Below are 7,131 nucleotides of genomic sequence, written 5' to 3' on the forward strand. Positions count from 1 at the left end.
AGCCTTAGAACACATATATGCATGATTGAGTCATTATAAAATTTTGTTGACAGCCTTAGAACATATATATGCAAAATTGAATTGCTATGAATTTTTTTTGACAGCCTTAGGACACATACATACATAATTAAATCACTATGAAATTTTTTTGACAGCCTTAGAACACATATATGCATGATTGAATCACTATGACATTTTGTTGACAGCCTTAGAACACATATTTGCTTGATTTAATCTATATGAATTTTTTTTGACAGCATTAGAACACATATATGCAAGATTGAATCAGTATGAAATTCTTTTGTCATCCTAAGAACACATATATGCAAGATTGAATCACTATAAAAAATTTTTGATAGCCTTAAAACACATATATGCATGAATGAATCACAATGATCTTTTTTTGACAACCGTTGAACACATATATGCATTATTGAATCCCTATAATTTTTTTTTGACAACCTAAGGACACATATATACATGATTGAATCACAATAAAATTTTTTTGACAGCCTTAGGACACATATATGCTTGATTTAATAACTGTGAATTTTTTTTTATAACATTAGAACACATATGCATGATTGAATCACAATGAATTTATTTTGACACCCTTATAACACATATATGCAAGAATGAATCACTATAATTTTTTTTCGATAGCCTTAGAACACATATATGCAAGATAGAATCACTATGAAAATTTTTTGATAGCTTTAGAACACATATATGCATGATTGAATCATTATGATTTTTTGTTTGACAACCTTAGGACACATATGCACGACTGAATCATTATAAAATTGTTTTGACAACCTTAGAACACATATATGCATGATTGAATCACTATAATTTTTTTTTGAGATCCTTAGAATACAAATATGCATGATTTAATCACTATTGAATTTTTTTAACAGCCTTAGAACAAATATATACATGATTGAATCACTATAATTTTTTTTGACAGCCTTAGAACACATATATGCATGATTGAGTCATTATAAAATTTTGTTGACAGCCTTAGAACATATATATGCAAGATTGAATCACTATGAATTTTTTTTGACAGCCTTTGGACACATACATACATGATTGAATCACTATGAAATTTTTTTGACAGTCTTAGAACACATATATGCATGATTGAATCACTACGACATTTTGTTGACAGCCTTAGAACACATATTTGCCTGATTTAATCTATATGAAATTTTTTTGACAACATTAGAACACATATATGCAAGATTGAATCAGTATGAAATTCTTTTGACATCCTAAGAACACATATATGCAAGATTGAATGACTATGAAATTTTTTTGATAGCCTTAAAACACATATATGCATGAATGAATCACTATAAAAAAATTTTGACAACTGTTGAACACATATATGCATTATTGAATCCCTATAATTTTTTTTTGACAACCTAAGGACACATATATACATGATTGAATCACAATAAAATTTTTTTGACAGCCTTAGGACACATATATGCTTGATTTAATAACTGTGATTTTTTTTTTATAACATTAGAACGCGTATGCATGATTGAATCACAATGAATTTAGTTTGACACCCTTATAACACATATATGCAAGAATGAATCACTATAAATTTTTTTCGATAGCCTTAGAACACCTATATGCAAGATAGAATCACTATGAAATTTTTTTGATAGCCTTAGAACACATATATGCATGATTGAATCATTATGATTTTTTGTTTGACAACCTTAGGACACATATGCACGACTGAATCATTATAAAATTGTTTTGACAACCTTAGAACACATATATGCATGATTGAATCACTATAAATTTTTTTTGAGATCCTTAGAATACAAATATGCATGATTGAATCACTATCGAATTTTTTTAACAGCCTTAGAACAAATATATGCATGATTGAATCACTATGATTTTTTTTGACAGCCTTAGAACACATATATGCATGAATGAGTCATTATAAAATTTTGTTGACAGCCTTAGAACATATATATGCAAGATTGAATGACTATGAAATTTTTATGACAGCCTTAGAACTCATACATGCATTATTGAATCACTATGAATTTTTTTTGACACTATTAGAACACATATGAATGATTGAATAACTATCAAAAATTTTGACAAGCTTAGAACACATATATGCATGATTGTTTCACTATGAAATTTTTTGGACAGCCGAAGAACACAAATATGCATGATTGAATCACTATGAATTTTTTTTGACATTCTTAGAACACATATATGCATGAGTGAATCTTTATCAATTTTTTTTTACAGCTTTAGAACAAATATATGCATGATTGAATCACTGAGAAATTTTTTTATAGCCTTAGAACACATATATGCAAGATTGAATCAATATGAATTTTCTTTGATAGCCTTAAAACACACATATGCATGATTGAATCCCTATGAATTTTTTTTGACAAGCTTTGAACACATATATGCATGATTGTATCGCTATGAATTTTTTTTGACAGCCTTAGAACACATATATTCATGATTGAATCTCTACCAATTTTTTTTGACGGCATTAGAACACATATATGCATTATTTGATCACTCTAAAATTTATTTCATAGCCTTAGAACACATATATGCATGATTGAATCACTATAAATTTTTTTTGACAAACTTAGAACACATATGTGCATGATTGAATTACTCTAAAATTTATTTGACAGCCTTAGAAGACATATGTGCATGATTGAATCACTATGACATTTTTTTGACAGCCTTAGAACACATAAATGCATGATTGAATCTATATGAATTTTTTTTGACAGCATTAGAACATATATATGCAAGATTGAATCACTATGAACTTCTTTTGACATCCTAAGAACACATATATGCAAGATTGAATCACTATGAAATTTTTTTGATAGCCTTAGAACACATATATGCATGAATGATTCACTATGAAATTTTTTTGACAACCGTAGAACACATATATGCATTATTGAATCCTTATAAAAAATATTTTACAACTTAAGGACACATATATACATGATTGAATCACTATAATTTTTTTTGACAACCTTAGAACACATATATGCTTGAATGAATAACTGTGAAACTTTTTTGATAGCATTAGAACACATATATGCATGATTGAATCACAATGAAATTTTTTTGACAGCCTTAGAACACATATATGCATGAATGAATCACTATGTCATTTTTTTGATAGCCTTAGAACACATATATGCAAGATAGAATCACTATGAAATTTTTTTGATAGCCTTAGAAAACATATATGCATGATTGAATCGCTATGATTTTTTGTTTGACAACCTTAGGACACATATGCATGATTGAATCATTATAAAATTGTTTTGACAGCCTTAGAACACATATATGCATGATTGAATCACTATGGAATTTTTTTGACAGCCTTAGAACAAATGTATGCATGATTGAATCACTATGATTTTTTTTGACAGCCTTAGAACACTCATATGCAGGATTGAATCACAATGAAATTTTAATGACAATATTAGAGCACATATATGCAAGATTGAATCACTATGAAATTTTTATGATAGCATTAGAACTCATATATGCATTATTGAATCACTATGAAATTTCTTTGACACTATTAGAACACATATATGCAAGATTTAATCACAATGAAAATTTTTTGATATCCTAAGAACACATATATGCATGATTGAATCACTATCAAATTTTTTTGACAAGCTTAGAACACAGATATGCAAGATTGTATCACTATGAAATTTTTTTGACAGCGCTAGAACACATATATGCATGATTGAATCATGATGAATTTTTTTTGACAGCCTTAGAACACATATATGCATGAGTGAATCTTTATCAAATTTTTTTGAGAGCACTAGAACACATATATGCATGATTGAATCACTCAAATTTTTTTTTATAGCCTTAGAACACATATATGCATGGTTGAATCAATATGAATTTTTTTTGATATCCTTAGAGCACATATATGCATTATTCCACTATGAAAGTTTTTTGACATCCTTAGAACACATATATGCATGATTGAATCTCCATCAAATTTTTTTGACAGCATTAAAACACCTATATGCTTTATTTGATCACTCTGAAATTTATTTGATAGACTTAAACACATATATGCATGATTGAATCAATATGATTTTTTTTTTACATCATTAGAACACTTATATGAGTGATTGAATCACTATCAAATTTTTTTGACAGCCTTATAACACATATAACCGTGATTGAATCACTATAAAATTTTTTTGACAACCTTAGAGCACATATGTGCATGATTGAATCACTCTGAATTTTTTTTGACAGCCTTAGAACACATATATGCATGATTAAATCACTAAAAATATTTTTTGACAGCCTTAGAACACGTATATGCAAGATTGAATCATTAAGATTTTTTTTTACAGCATTAGAACACGTATGCATGATTGAATCTCTATAAAATTTTTTTGATAGCATTATAACACATATATGCATGATTGAATCACTACGAATTTTTTTTGATAGCCTTAGAACACATATATGCATGATTGAATCACTATAAAAAAAATTTGACAACCGTAGAACACATATAGGCATGATTAAATCACTATGATTTTTTTGACAACCTTAGGACACATATATGCATGATTGAATCACTACAAATTTTTTTGACAGCCTTACAAAACATATATATACATGATTGAATCACTATAATTTTTTTTGACAGCCTTAGAACACATATATGCATAATTGAATCACCATGAAATTTTTTTGACAGCCTTAGAACGCATATATGCATGTTTTAATCACCATAATTTTTTTTTGACATAATTAGAACACATATATGCATGATTGAATCACAATGAATTTTTTTTTACAACCTTTGAACACATACATGCTTGATTTAGTAACTATGAAATTTTTTTGACAGCCTTAGAACACATATATGAAATATAGAATGACTGAAATTTTTTTGACAGGCTTAGAACACATATATGCATGATTGAATCACTATGAATTTTTTTTTACAACCTTAGGACACATGCATGATTGAATCACTATAGAAATTTTTTGACAGCCATAGAATACATATATGCATGATTGAATGACTATGATTTTTTTTTTACAGCCTTAGAACACATATATGCATGATGGAATTACAATGAAATTTTTTTGACAGCCTTAGAACACATATATGCGTGATTGAATTTGAATTTTTTTTTACAGCCTTAGAAGGCATATATGCAAGATTGAGTAACTATGAATTTTATTTTATAACGTTAGGACACATATATGCATGATTGAATCACGATGAATTTTTTTTGAGAGCCTAAGAATACATATCTGCATTATTGATTCACTATGAAGTTTTTATTACAACAATAAAACACATATATACATGATTAAATCACTGTAAAATTTGTTTTGACAACCTTAGGACACATATATGCTTGATTGAATCACTATGAAATTTTTTTGACAGCCTTAGAACACATTTATACATGATTGAATCACTGTGAAATTTTTTTGAAAGCATTAGATCACATATATGCCTAATTGAATCACTGTGAAATTTTTTTGATAGCCTTAGAACACATATATGAATATTTGAATCACTATGACTTTTTTTTTACAACCATAGGACACATATATGCATGACTGACTCACTATAAAAAAATTTTGACAGCCTTATCACAAATATATGCGTGATTTAATCACTATGAATTTTTTTTGAGAACCTTAGAACACATATATGCATGATTTAATCACTATAATTTTTTTTAACAGCATTAGAACACATATATGCATGATTGAATCGCCTTGAATTTTTTTTTACAACCTTAGAACACATATATGCATGATTGAATCACTATGATTTTTTTTTGATAGCCTTAGAACACATTAATGCAAGTTAGAATCACTATGAAATTTTTTTGACAGCCTTAGAACACATATATGCATGACTGAAACACTATGATTTTTTTTTACAACCTTAGGACATATATGCATGATTGAATCACTATGAAATTTTTTTGACAGCCTTAGAACACATATATGCATGATTCAATCACTATGAAGTTTTTATGACCGCAATAAAACACATATATATGATTGAATCTCTGTGAAATTTCTTTGAGAGCCTTAGAACACGTATAGGCATGACTGAATCACTATTAAATTTTTTGCCGGCCTTAGAATACATATATGAATGATTGAATCACTATGAAATTTTTTTGACATCCTTAGAACACATATAATCATGATTGAATCACTATGAAATTTTTTTGACAACCTTAGAACACATATATGCAAGATTGAATCTCTCTCAAAAATTTTTAGTAGCGTTAGAACATGTACATGCATGATGGAATCACTATGAATTTTTTTTTATAGCCTTAGAACACATATATGCATAATTGATTCACTATGAAATTTTGTTAACAACTTTAGAACACATATATGCATGATTGAATCACTATAAAAAAAATTTGACAGCCTTAGAACACATATATGCAAGATTGAAGAAATATGATTTTTTTTTTACAGCCTTAGAACACATATATGCATGATTGAATCACTACAAAATTTTTTTTGATAGCATTAGAACACATTTATGTATGATTGAATCACTATGAATTTTTTTTCACAGCCTTAGAACACATATATGCATGAATGAATCACCATGAATTTTTTTTGACAACCGTAGAACATATATGATCATGCATAATATTTGCATTTTATTAATCATTATTTATGCATGATCTGTGTTAAAATCGCTCTAAGAACCCATTTTTATTGTTAGTTCTGAGAAATCGCATTGAATTAAATTTTATCAGAAGATCGGGTTTTCAAAGCTTTCCCTACTATTTTAGTATTTTTATTAGATTTAGATTTTCTTAATTGTAGCTTAGTTAGCTTAGGTTGGTATGAGCTAATTTGTAATTTTTAGAAAGGTTGCTTCTTAGACAATAAAACATGTTTTGCTAAAGTGGGTCTTTTGAAAATTATTGAAAATTGTTGGACTTGTTTTGAAAATTTTGTTTTACCCTAATATAATATTATAAATAGTAGTATACAGCAGAAGAAAAGACGCTTTTTCTTGGGTGGACTGCACGTCTCTCTCTCTCTCTCCTGCGT

The sequence above is a fragment of the Nuphar pumila genome, chromosome 1 (assembly GCF_984573655.1).
Source record: "Nuphar pumila chromosome 1, dmNupPumi1.hap1.1, whole genome shotgun sequence".
NCBI classification, from domain to species: Eukaryota; Viridiplantae; Streptophyta; class Magnoliopsida; order Nymphaeales; family Nymphaeaceae; genus Nuphar; species Nuphar pumila.